The 10,877-nt window shown below is 39.5% G+C and overlaps 1 protein-coding gene across 1 annotated transcript in view; it reads left to right on the top strand.

Annotated features, from left to right (window-relative positions):
• Positions 1 to 4,439: 4,439 nt before the first annotated feature.
• The window catches only part of LOC131567057 (uncharacterized), a 32,599-nt gene continuing 26,161 nt past the window's right edge, over positions 4,440 to 10,877 (top strand). Inside the window, exon 1 of the mRNA XM_058818530.1 lies at positions 4,440 to 4,539. The gene's annotated coding sequence lies outside the window, so the exon portion shown is untranslated. The remainder of the gene's footprint in view (positions 4,540 to 10,877) is intronic.

Raw genomic sequence — 10,877 nt, 5'->3', positions numbered from 1 at the left:
TCTTTTAAGCTCCTCTGCCTTTCAGGGCAGTATCCCCTGGGGCTCTGAGGCTTCTTTCAGGCACCCAGTTTTGCTCAGTTGCTGTACTTGATCAAATCCAGCAGCAATGTGGAGGTCCATACCCAGTCTGGGTGACTGTAACCAGGCTGGATGGAAACCACTGTTGACATTTACTTGGAATTTCTCTGAAAAAAACCATTAAGTTACAAAGGCCTGTCTTTGGCCATGCCGAGACAGGAAAAGCAATTCAAGCTGTAGTAGGAAACATGGAAGGGGCACTCAGGGAAATCCATAACAAGTATCCAGTGAAGCCAGAAAAACATTTTCTAAGATTCTCCATCTTCGTCTTGATGCAAAATCCCCAAATAAATATTTCCCAAACTAGTTTGACATCCACTTGCCATTAATGAGTGTGATGAGTTCCTGTCTGCAGCAGAAAGACTTGCAATCTGCACGTTATGGTACACAGTGTGATGAGCAATATTAAGTGCACCCTTTTGTATGGTGCAGTCAACCTGATAAAAATAGAACCAGACCAAAGCCTAAGGAAGGATTTCTTATTCTCCTACCATCAGATGAAACTCTTCAGACCCATAATTTAAATGTTTTTCTCATTGTAGAGGTGCTAAAAAATGTGTCAAAAGACTTCAGCTAGTTAGTCTGCAATTTAGCTTGAAAAGTTTGTTTCTTCCCATTCTTCCTAGTATTTGAATAAAGAGATGCGGGAAAACGCCTGCTTGCCATGGTAGGTACATGAGCTATAATTTGCAATGAAATATCATGGACTGTGCCATACTACAGAAGCTTTAATTAGAGTAATTAAAACACATTGTAACTTACCAGTGATTTTGCATTCAGTATATTTTAAACAGCTGAGCCCTGAAAAAAATGCAGTGATTTGCTCACTACCACACATCAATGGGTTTCTGCAGCTGTGGAATCACACTCAAATTGAGCTTGCACAGGCAGCCAAATTATTCTTTAGGAGCTGGAGAAAATCAGAGAATGATATTCCTAGAGACAGATCATTAAAGAAAAATTAACTATTAGATCTCCTATGTGATTTTTGGCTCTTAGTACCCAGATGGCAGACTCCAAGGATCTTCTATATTTCATATATATATATATGAATATATGAAGGTTTCCCTCCAGTTAGCAAAAGCAAAGAACTATGCCCAAAGAAAATATGCTGTTAAGAGTACTGTGAGCATGGACTCACAGTAGAAAGGAAAATATACCAGGTATTACTGGTTGGCAGTTTCAATCCAGCTGCTTCTTAAAGGATAATCTCACAAAAGTGTAATTAAGAAATGAATACGCTTTTGAATGAAGGAATGAGGGCTAGGAATTTTTTTCCTAACTGTTTCTTGGCAATTGTATTAGCTTTGTATACATCCCCTGTGTATTTCATTGTGTAGGCCTTTACCACTTCTAGAAGCTAAAAAATATGTAAAAATTCTGTACTTCCTTGCAGAGATGCTTAAATGAAGACCAGCTATAGGTAGGAGACATCTAATTTGATTACACTTCTACACATCCTGCACAAGTGCTTGGTGGGAAAATACGTGGGAGATTCAGCATCAACATCCCCATCCCTGCAACGTGCTCCATAGGGCACAGTGAAATGGCTGATTCATGCTGTGCACCTGGTGCAGCCCAAAGTCCAGGTCTGTGCCCAAAACCACATGTTCTGCACACAGAAATCCCTCAGCTTTGGCCACCAAGCATGTCCTGCCCTGTGTCTGCTGGTGGAGAGGCAATCAAGCCTACCCCCAGTACAGAGCAATACTGTGACTGGCGAGTCCCAGAAAACTGCCCATGTACCATTAGGTCATTGTCAGGAATGAGATGAGTAGTTGGGGATCACCTAAGTAAAAATACTGATAATCATCCTAGCCAGAACCCATCAGAGGCTGATTTGGACAGAAAAATGCCAGCTCAGGCACCAGATGAGTAAAAACCTTGAGATTTCCTTTGAGGAGGAACCAGTGTGTAAACAGAAGATTTTCACACTTCAAAATTTAGTAAGGTTAACATCCCTGAGATTAAATGTACACCACAGCATCTGTAAATGGTAGAGAAGGGTATAAAATCTTTAAAGGTCATGCAATCTCCACACAAAAGGAAGTGATTCCTATCAAAACAGTCTCTCCGGGCAAGGATTGTTCTGATATTTTCAAGACAGCACAACAAAACAGCTAATAATTATAGTTTTCTGGAGGACACCTGCATAGTTAAACTAAACCACCGAGAAACAGAAGCACTTTATTCCAATACTGTTCCTTTTTTTAAAACTACCTTTCTGAAAATGTAATTGAGTCAGCTTCAGCTGTTCAAGTGGCAGCATTGACAACAGAGAAAGGATGAGTCTTCAGTGAGTGATTAAAATCTGAAGCAACCCATTTAGATAACCATAAAAATATCTTATTGCAGGTTTAGTCCAAAATGAAGTTTGACTATTATTTTTTTATTGACTTTGTAGACAAATGAGTATTTAGAGCAAGCAAAAGTTCATATCTGCCTCTCGTCACAGCCCTGCTAATTTGTTGTCATAGGACAAAAAAAGAAGAACAAAATAAAAAAAATTCATACAAGCCTTTTGAATATGTTTTTTCTTTCTTGGGAGCATTTGAAAATTGTTGGCTATTTCTGATACAGAAATTTGTCACAGGACATCACTGCCTCTTGCTGCCCACCAGGCTGTCCCTTCTTGCCCCTTGAAACAGTGAGTGCCTTCTGCCCATGCAGCAGGCACCAAATTTCATTAGTGTGCTTCTACAGGAGACTATTTAGCAGGGCTGTGATGAGAGGCAGATATGAACTTTTGTTTGCTCCAAATACTCATTTATCTACAAAGTCAATAAAAAAAATAATAGTCAAACTTCACAAAGCAATAACACTAAAGAAAATACATATCTGAATAGCCCTGGATAGCACTGACAAGAAGTGATGCTTCTCACTTGCACAATGAGCCATTACAGCTACATCTCCTCATATATGGCCCCAGGGTGGTGAAGGTCCCCCAGTCTGCCCCAAGAGGAACCAGGGGAGGATGCTGTGGCTTAGGACAGTGGTAGGGATAAGGTCATACCAGCCACACTCCAAACAGCAGGAGCTTCATCTCAGGTCCAGCAATGAGGGTCCAGTGTTCCCTTGCATGAGGAACTCCCATAAAATTTACTTCACCATGTAGGGTTTATACTGCCAGTCCCTGGGCTGAACATTACATAGGTCATCCAGTCTTTATCTGGTCTCTGGCAAGGAGTAGGGTGCTGTGGGATGCAGCAGACTTCTCCACAACCACAGTGGTGAAGGGATCAGGATGACAAGAAAACAACCCAGCTCTGACCTGCATAAATCCCCTGGGTCCACAAATACAGATAAATTCTGTCAGTAACCGGACTTCCTTAGGAAAAGAAAATAGCCTCATTTTCTGGATATTGTGTAAGAAGATTTCAGGATTTTCCTGTTTTACTGGTCATTCCATCTTTCAGTTGACCCATAGCTAACCTTGAATGACATATTTTTTCACAAAATACTTGTCAGCACTGTGTAAAGACATCAGTTATCGTGATCCAATGACATGCAATGTAATTTTTTATGATTAAAAAAACGCAGAGGCCCTAACATACTCAGGAGAGAGTTATCAATAGAGATTTTAGTACAGGGCTCAGTAGAGTCTGCAATGTAATCTGCATTCTCCCTTTGAAGCATGATTTGAGAAAAGTATGTTTGGTGGTACCAGCAAGTTGTGTAACAGCTGCTTTAGCTTTCTTGCCTTCCCAAAGGTCAGACTATTCTTCTAAGAATTTTTTATTGGAACACTCACAGCTCATCTAATTATATTGCTTGCTTAGGGGCACATATTGAATAGTAGTCAATTTATTAATTTAAAAATGCTGGAAATGTCTCAGCTCAAGTAAGTTCGATCCTTTCCTTTAAAAGCAACATACTAAAGAAGCCACATTGCCTACAAAGCTTTACCACACACACCTTAACTTAACTACATCTCTAAATGCCACCAAGAGTGTATTCTGAGCCAATTTCAAAGCCCATGCAGAGCAATGACAAAGAAGGAAGAAAGCACAGTAAAGGAGAAGCTTTTTATAAGTAGGTCACAACCAGCCCTAATCATTTATTCACTAACAATTACCTGAAAGTGTCCAAGAGCATCAGGTATTTTGTGTAAGAAAACAGGCCAAAGCAGTAAATCTATTGAAGAAATATTGGGTATTTCTGCTGTATCAATGTTTGCTCTGCTGCCTTCCCAATTCTCTCTGATTAGCAGTAACTTGTAGCAAGTAGCTCAGCTTCAGCTTAAAGTACTTTATTCATCACAGGTGCAGATGAGTCACACTCATGAGAAAGCCTCAGTCATGTGAATTGGATTTGGTATAAAACCCTATCCCAGTGCTTTCTCCCTTCTATCTATAGGTAGTGAAAGTTTTAGTTAAAAGGTTTATGTCTGGTGTCATAATTGTTGCTGGCCAAAGCACTTTGAGGGACTTCCATGTAAGCTGATGGTATTGTTTTGAGCAGGTAGGTAAATTAATGGATGGTTAAATTTTACTTCATAACTGTTTTCATGGTTATAGTGTTGCAGTTTGAAGAGGTGTATTTGGTTAAGCAAATGTGCTGTGAGCAGAGAAATGGCAAGTTAGACCTTCTGCTGATGTTCTTGAAAATAGTTAAGGGTCATAGGACTTTGTGTGTTGGGAGAGAGGAGAGGGGATGGTGTGGTCTGAACTAATTTGATATTAGTGAGGACAAGAATGCAGCCATTATAGGCAGAAAAATCTAATTGCTCAGCATGTTTGCTTTATGGCTTTTTATTATGGTTCTGTACTGTACCTTATGACCCTGTTTTTACTTCTAAAGGGATCTCCCTTTGAAATGAGTTCTTTGAGGTATAAAATTATTGTAGTGCTGTCCATTAGTCTGGCTTATGTAGCAGGAGGTAGCAGTCTGCCATGAATTTGAGTTATGAATTGTTTATACAGATCCTATTTTAAATCTCTGTTCTCAGATTTGTTTTTTTTTTGGCTGTTTCTATTTGTGATGCTAAAGTGATTGGAAAACTAAAGAAGAGCAAATTGAGTGATTCTGGTATTGCCCTTAATAGGCCTTCAAAGACATGCAGATTGAATAATAACCTAAATCCAAGGTAGTTACCAAGTGTCTATAGGCCTAATCAGCTGCCACCACTGGGAATAGTTAACGACAAAAGTGTCCCACTTCTTTGCAACTTGTGTATATTATTTTTTTTTTATGTTTCAGTGTTTGCTGTCATGATGCCCTTCAGAGAAACAGGACAGTAAAATTCCTTTCAGCTTTAAGGTGGTCTGGCATGTGATTTTGATAACCGCTTGGATAGGAACCTGGTGTTTATTGGAACAATGCCAGGTCAGCAACTTTGAAGTGTAAATCTTCTGTTTTGTTTGCCCAAGAAGTGCAGATGAGCCCTGGTAATGCAGGTCTACCTTGCCCTGGGAGTGCTTAGTAGTGTGCCTGAGGGATGGTAGCCTGAGCTGAGAGCATTCCATCACCTAGGGAGGGATGTCTTGTGGCTCTACACAGCATTGCTGAGGGGCTGGGGAGCTCTGCTTGGGTAAGATGCAGTGAGAAGGGGTGATCACTTTGCCCTTGTCCCCTGCTGGCTGCCTGCTCTGTCTTGCTGCCCCAGTGCCTCTCTGTGGCTGGTGCTCCTTTTCACCTATGCAGTAACTGTCTTAAATCCAATTTGCCTCTCTTCCACTTACCTATGCAGCAAGTCTGCTGTGACTTTCTTCAGGCTTTCTAACTCCTTTAATAAAAGCATGGCCTTGGGAGATATCTTAATCTGGGAAGCCAAAAGGGCGATATTGTGAGGGGAAAATTGCTTCCTTGAGGTGCTTGCTCTGATCTGCAGAGTGGATTTGTGGATCCTCTGTGGACTGCTAACAGCGATAAATCCTTGCTGTTCTATGTTAGATAATCTGTCCTTACTTTTTGGGATCCTTTTAGTGCTGAAAGTAACTTATGGGTTTGCAGTGTAAAGGGCATTCACAGTTAAGGAGGGAGTGATCTGATTTATACTCTTATGGTGGCGCATATCAGTAGCCAGTATAAGTAAGATGCATGTTTAGGTTACAAAAATGTATGTATATATACACACATACAGTGTCTGTATATATATGTATACAAGCTGTAACTAAAGATTCTTGTTGCCATAGTGTCTAATTCTAAAAAAAAAAGCCCTCTTCCAACCCAGAGTGTTTTTTTCAGAGCTCTTTTATTAATCATTAGTTTTTGTGTTTTTTATTCTTTTTATTGATGTTGCATCTAATGGTGTCAGTCTGCCTTGAGATGTTAAGACAGACCATCAAAAGGTAAATTTTCTGCAAGACTTAATTCAAAGAGATGTATTATTCCTGCAGCTCTCTTCCATGTTTCCAAATATGATCTCATGAATTTAAATAGATCAACTACAGTTGATGTCTCTTCTTGATCTATTTGAATTGCTTCTGAAGCTACTGATCAGATGCTTTTGTCTCCTTCATGCTGGTGGCACAGCTGTCTGCTCATTCAAGGCCCAGCTTCTGAGGTTCTGGGCTTATTCTATGCCTCTAAACCAGCTCTCAAACTGCTAGCTCTTATAAGTAATCAATGCTAGCTCATTCTTGGCAAGGGTTTAATCCACACCAGGGTTTTGATGGAATGGTTCAATTACTCTTTCTCTTAAACTTGATAGTCAGATGCAAAAGGAATAAAGGAGATGGGACAGTTTCCATAACTCTTAAAGATATTGTGCTCTACTCTGCAATTAATAGTATTTATAGCTTTGTGTACTCTCTCTTCTGCCTCCTTCTTGATATAGAAAAGTGAATTACTGCTTCCTAAAAATCCATAATAAAGACAAAATAACTCCTGCAAATACCTTCTTTATAGATCGTTTGAGCAGTTAATTAAGTAAAGCATGGTTTCTCTTTTCAGTGACTGAACAAAACTCAAAGCAGTTTCTAAAGAAGGCGTGAGCCTAAATATATGCTGAAGGTGTATTCCACAAATATATTACAATTACTTATTTTTTAGCATTAGGTAATATTTTCTTTTCCTGTGAATGCTTCTAAGTTATGGCCTTGTTGGAACTGCTACAGAAGCAAGCTTGACATTTTGAAAATGCCCATTTATTTGTTCCCTGGAGTATCTCATCTAGCAAGTGCTCTGCATTTCCTTTTCTGCTCCTGCTATTCTCTTGTGTGTTGGCATCACATCTGAAGTGCAGATAGCTGACCTGCAAAAAAGCTGCCTCTTCTTTGAGCATCTCTGACCTGCCTGAAATGGCACAAGAGCACTTCAGCCATAGAAAATTACAATAGCTGTAAGATGTTTGTGCCATGTTAATTTTGTTTGAATATGAGGGTAGCAATTGCTTACAATAATTCTGACAATGCTGCACAAGCCACAGCATGGAAATAATGTTTGCATAATACATACCTAGAGCTGCTGTTCCTCCCCAAGAGGATCCTAACAAATTAAGATGAAAAAGTTATCTTTCAAGATTGCCTTTTCTTTGAAGACTCAACAACAATCACAAAATATATCAAAGCAGTTAATTTGTTCCTGCTGTACTCAAGTGCCTGCATGTGTCTTAATAGCTTCTTAATGGATGCTTAAGAAATTCTGTCTGTGTCCAACAAACAGAGAGCTCAACATTTCATGGCTGGTAATTACCCATGAGTTTACTTAATAGGGTGAATAGGCTGCAGTGAGAGCTTGCCTTTTTGCTGTCACATTTGGGAACTCATTGTCAAGGACTTGTTACCTGGGATGTCCCAATGTGTTCCTTCAAAAAAAAATAATCTTGAGGGATGAAAGGGAGAAAAGCTCTGCTTTTACTGACCTTCAGCAGCAGCAGATCACATTAAGCTGGATAATTAAGCACAGACTCAAGCTCTGTCCAAAATAATATTAGATCTATAACTTGTAGGTCTGGGCAGATTGCGAAGTTTAATAGAACTTTGTGCAGTACCAGATGAAATTTGTGCAGCAAACTTTCATTTCCTTGTGGCAGCTTGTTGGGGGGCAGTCAAAGGTAACATTCTGCCCTGTCCTGCTGCAAACTCTAACCCATCCCAAGACTACTGATGCTAAAAGAGAAACCAGGATGAAATATGTTTTGCCTTTCTTTTTTTTAAGATTACTAGTCCAAGTACAGCATTCTTGATAACTGGGAGTATGTTGCTCTCAGCTCTTTTGTTGCCATTGAAGGAAATGACTTTTTTTTTTTTTTTTGCCCTCTGGGCAAAAAGGCATAAGCAGCACAAGGAGGGTTTGGTAGAAGCACATTACAGTATGTGTTTTGTGGCATAGGAGCAGTAGTTCTTGACTCTCTTCATTGGGCATATTGCAGTAATTCAGGTGAAAATGTCCTGTTACATTACCCTGCACACACCTTTCCCACCCCACCAAAAAAAACCCTAAACAAACAAAAAAGAGAAAATCCTCAATCCCTCTCAAAAAAAAAAAAAAAAAAAAAAAAAAAAAACCCACAAACCAAAAAAACCAAACCCCACAAAAAAATGAAATTAACCCCCAAACAACCGTCCTCTCCCACCCCCTAAAACAAACCCTAAACCAAGACAGACTAAAAAACAGGAAAAAACTTTGAGAACTTTGACTAGAGTGAATACAGCATGATGCTCCAGGGATAAGTTTTCTTTGTCCTCAACAATTATTTTTCAATTTCAGAAGAACATTTCTTGATGACAGTCAAGTATCACTAAAACTTGTTGCTCTGCTCATTTCCCAGGACACAAAGGCAATGTATAAATATGAGCTGACAATTCATGCTTGCATGATGGTGTAATAGTAATGTGTAGTGTGGTTTCACTACAGTCCAGTGTGTCACTGTTTGGCTTGAATACAAAATTCAGATGAGCAATGTGGGATTATTGTGCTGCACAGGGCTATGTCTATAATAGCATGTGCTTCTTTGGAGAATGCTGGAAACAGCCTCTCTTCTGGTGCTGGAGTATTAGATACTGTCTTTGTGTCTAAATGTGGTGAGCATATGAATGTGAAATGTAAGAGGAGATTTGCCAACTGCTGATATCTTTCTGATTTCTCTGCCTCCATATGTCTTTCCACTGGCTGCCTCTTACGTCACAGTTTCCATCCCCCTGCTCAGATGCTTCTATATCATTTTTGGAAGAGGGATCTGTGTTCATCTGACAGAAGGCATGCATAATGTGAGCTACTTATTGAAATAGAAGCAGTTTCTTGGACCCTGCATATATACTGATTTTCCTGAGTTCTCCTTTGAGGGTATAGGTAGGGAGGCAGGGAAAAGAGAAACCCAAAACACATTACCTTTTCATGTCTGACTTGATCTGCAGTCCCTCAGTGCAGGGTGAACTGCAAGAGGAGCATGACTCTGCAGAAGTGTGCTTACATGGCAGAAAAAAATCATCCCACTTTGACTCAATGCTTGATTCTGTTTGCATACACCAATAAACAAGATCTTTTTTATTTATTTAACAGGCTTAAAAATTTCCTAAGGAGGGGTGTGTGTAATACAGGTTGTTATTGAAAAATATTCAGGTTTGCAGTTAGGTACATAATGTTTCTTGAACAGAAAAGTGGAAAGCACAGTTTGAAACACTTCAATAAAGTGAAAGATATTTCTTTACAAGTTAACTATGTAAGCTATCAACTTAAATCTCTTGTTTAAATACCAAAAGTGCAATTTTCACAATAATTTGAATTCTGCACAAGTGAAATAAACAAATTTCCAGCTAATATGTTTCTGTTTATACTATAGGTACAAACCTATTTATAATATAGCATAATATATGTATTGTGTCAAAACCAGTGTCTTACCAGTTCCTTTGGGCAGTTTTAGGTCTAGTAACTAAGATAAAAATAATTCTTTAATCTTTATATAAAGGGCAGACATTTTTAAAAGGATATTTGCAGTTTTGCTTCTCTGAAATGACCTCCAGTCTCCGAGAAAGTAAAAAGAAAAAAATGAAGGTGTTTTGTTTTTTAATGGTCTTGAGAGATACTTTCTGTGGTCCTTCAGGTATGCTCCTCTGGAGCGGAACATGCTGCCCTTTAGCAGCTCTGTGCCTGCCTCTTGCCCTGCTTGCAGCCCAGGCTGCTGTGGGTGAAGGGGGACTGGATGCTCTGTGCTGGTCAGATATTCTGTTGCAGCACTTTCTGCACAGCTGACAGGTACCCAGGCTGCAGTGTTTTCTGCCTGTGTCCTTTGGTACTAAAGAATGTCTGTCTTTGAGTCCTTTCACTCTTTTAGTCAGAACAGTGCTTCTGTAATTGTCTGATTAGCAAGGCTTCAGGCAGATGTGAACTAAGGCTCTGACAGTGAGTGGCTTGGATGCTCAGGCAGGGTTTGGAAATACCTATAAATTAAAACTTGTGAGGGCTTAGCTGTTCAGATACAGTATTCTTTCTCTCCAAGGTTGGACAGTCAGTCACTTAAGATGGAGACTTCTTGTGTGCTTGCAGAATAAATTTTTTAAAGGAACAAGTAATCCATATTTGCTTTTCTAAGTGGATATGAGATACTTAAGAAGAGCCATTAATTTACTGAGTAAATCCTTTATACTGCAGACAGTCACTCTGGCTGGATACTGCAGGAGACCATCATAAGCAGAAGCTGAGGTGATGTAATGCACTGTATTTTGGATTAAAGGTTATCTCCTGAATTGATAGCTGGAAAGTGGACTCTTTAAACTATTCTGATTGTGAAATATAGCTGAGATAATGGAATCTGTGTAAAGTGCCATGAGAAATTGTGATAGAGTAAGGGGCAATACCTGGACTATGCTGTCACAAAGCCACAGCTGTAGGCTTTGTGACTCTGGTAGTGTCAACCC

This window comes from Ammospiza caudacuta, chromosome 1, assembly GCF_027887145.1.
Source record: "Ammospiza caudacuta isolate bAmmCau1 chromosome 1, bAmmCau1.pri, whole genome shotgun sequence".
Lineage (NCBI taxonomy): Eukaryota > Metazoa > Chordata > Aves > Passeriformes > Passerellidae > Ammospiza > Ammospiza caudacuta.
This window is presented reverse-complemented; position numbering and strand designations above follow the sequence as displayed.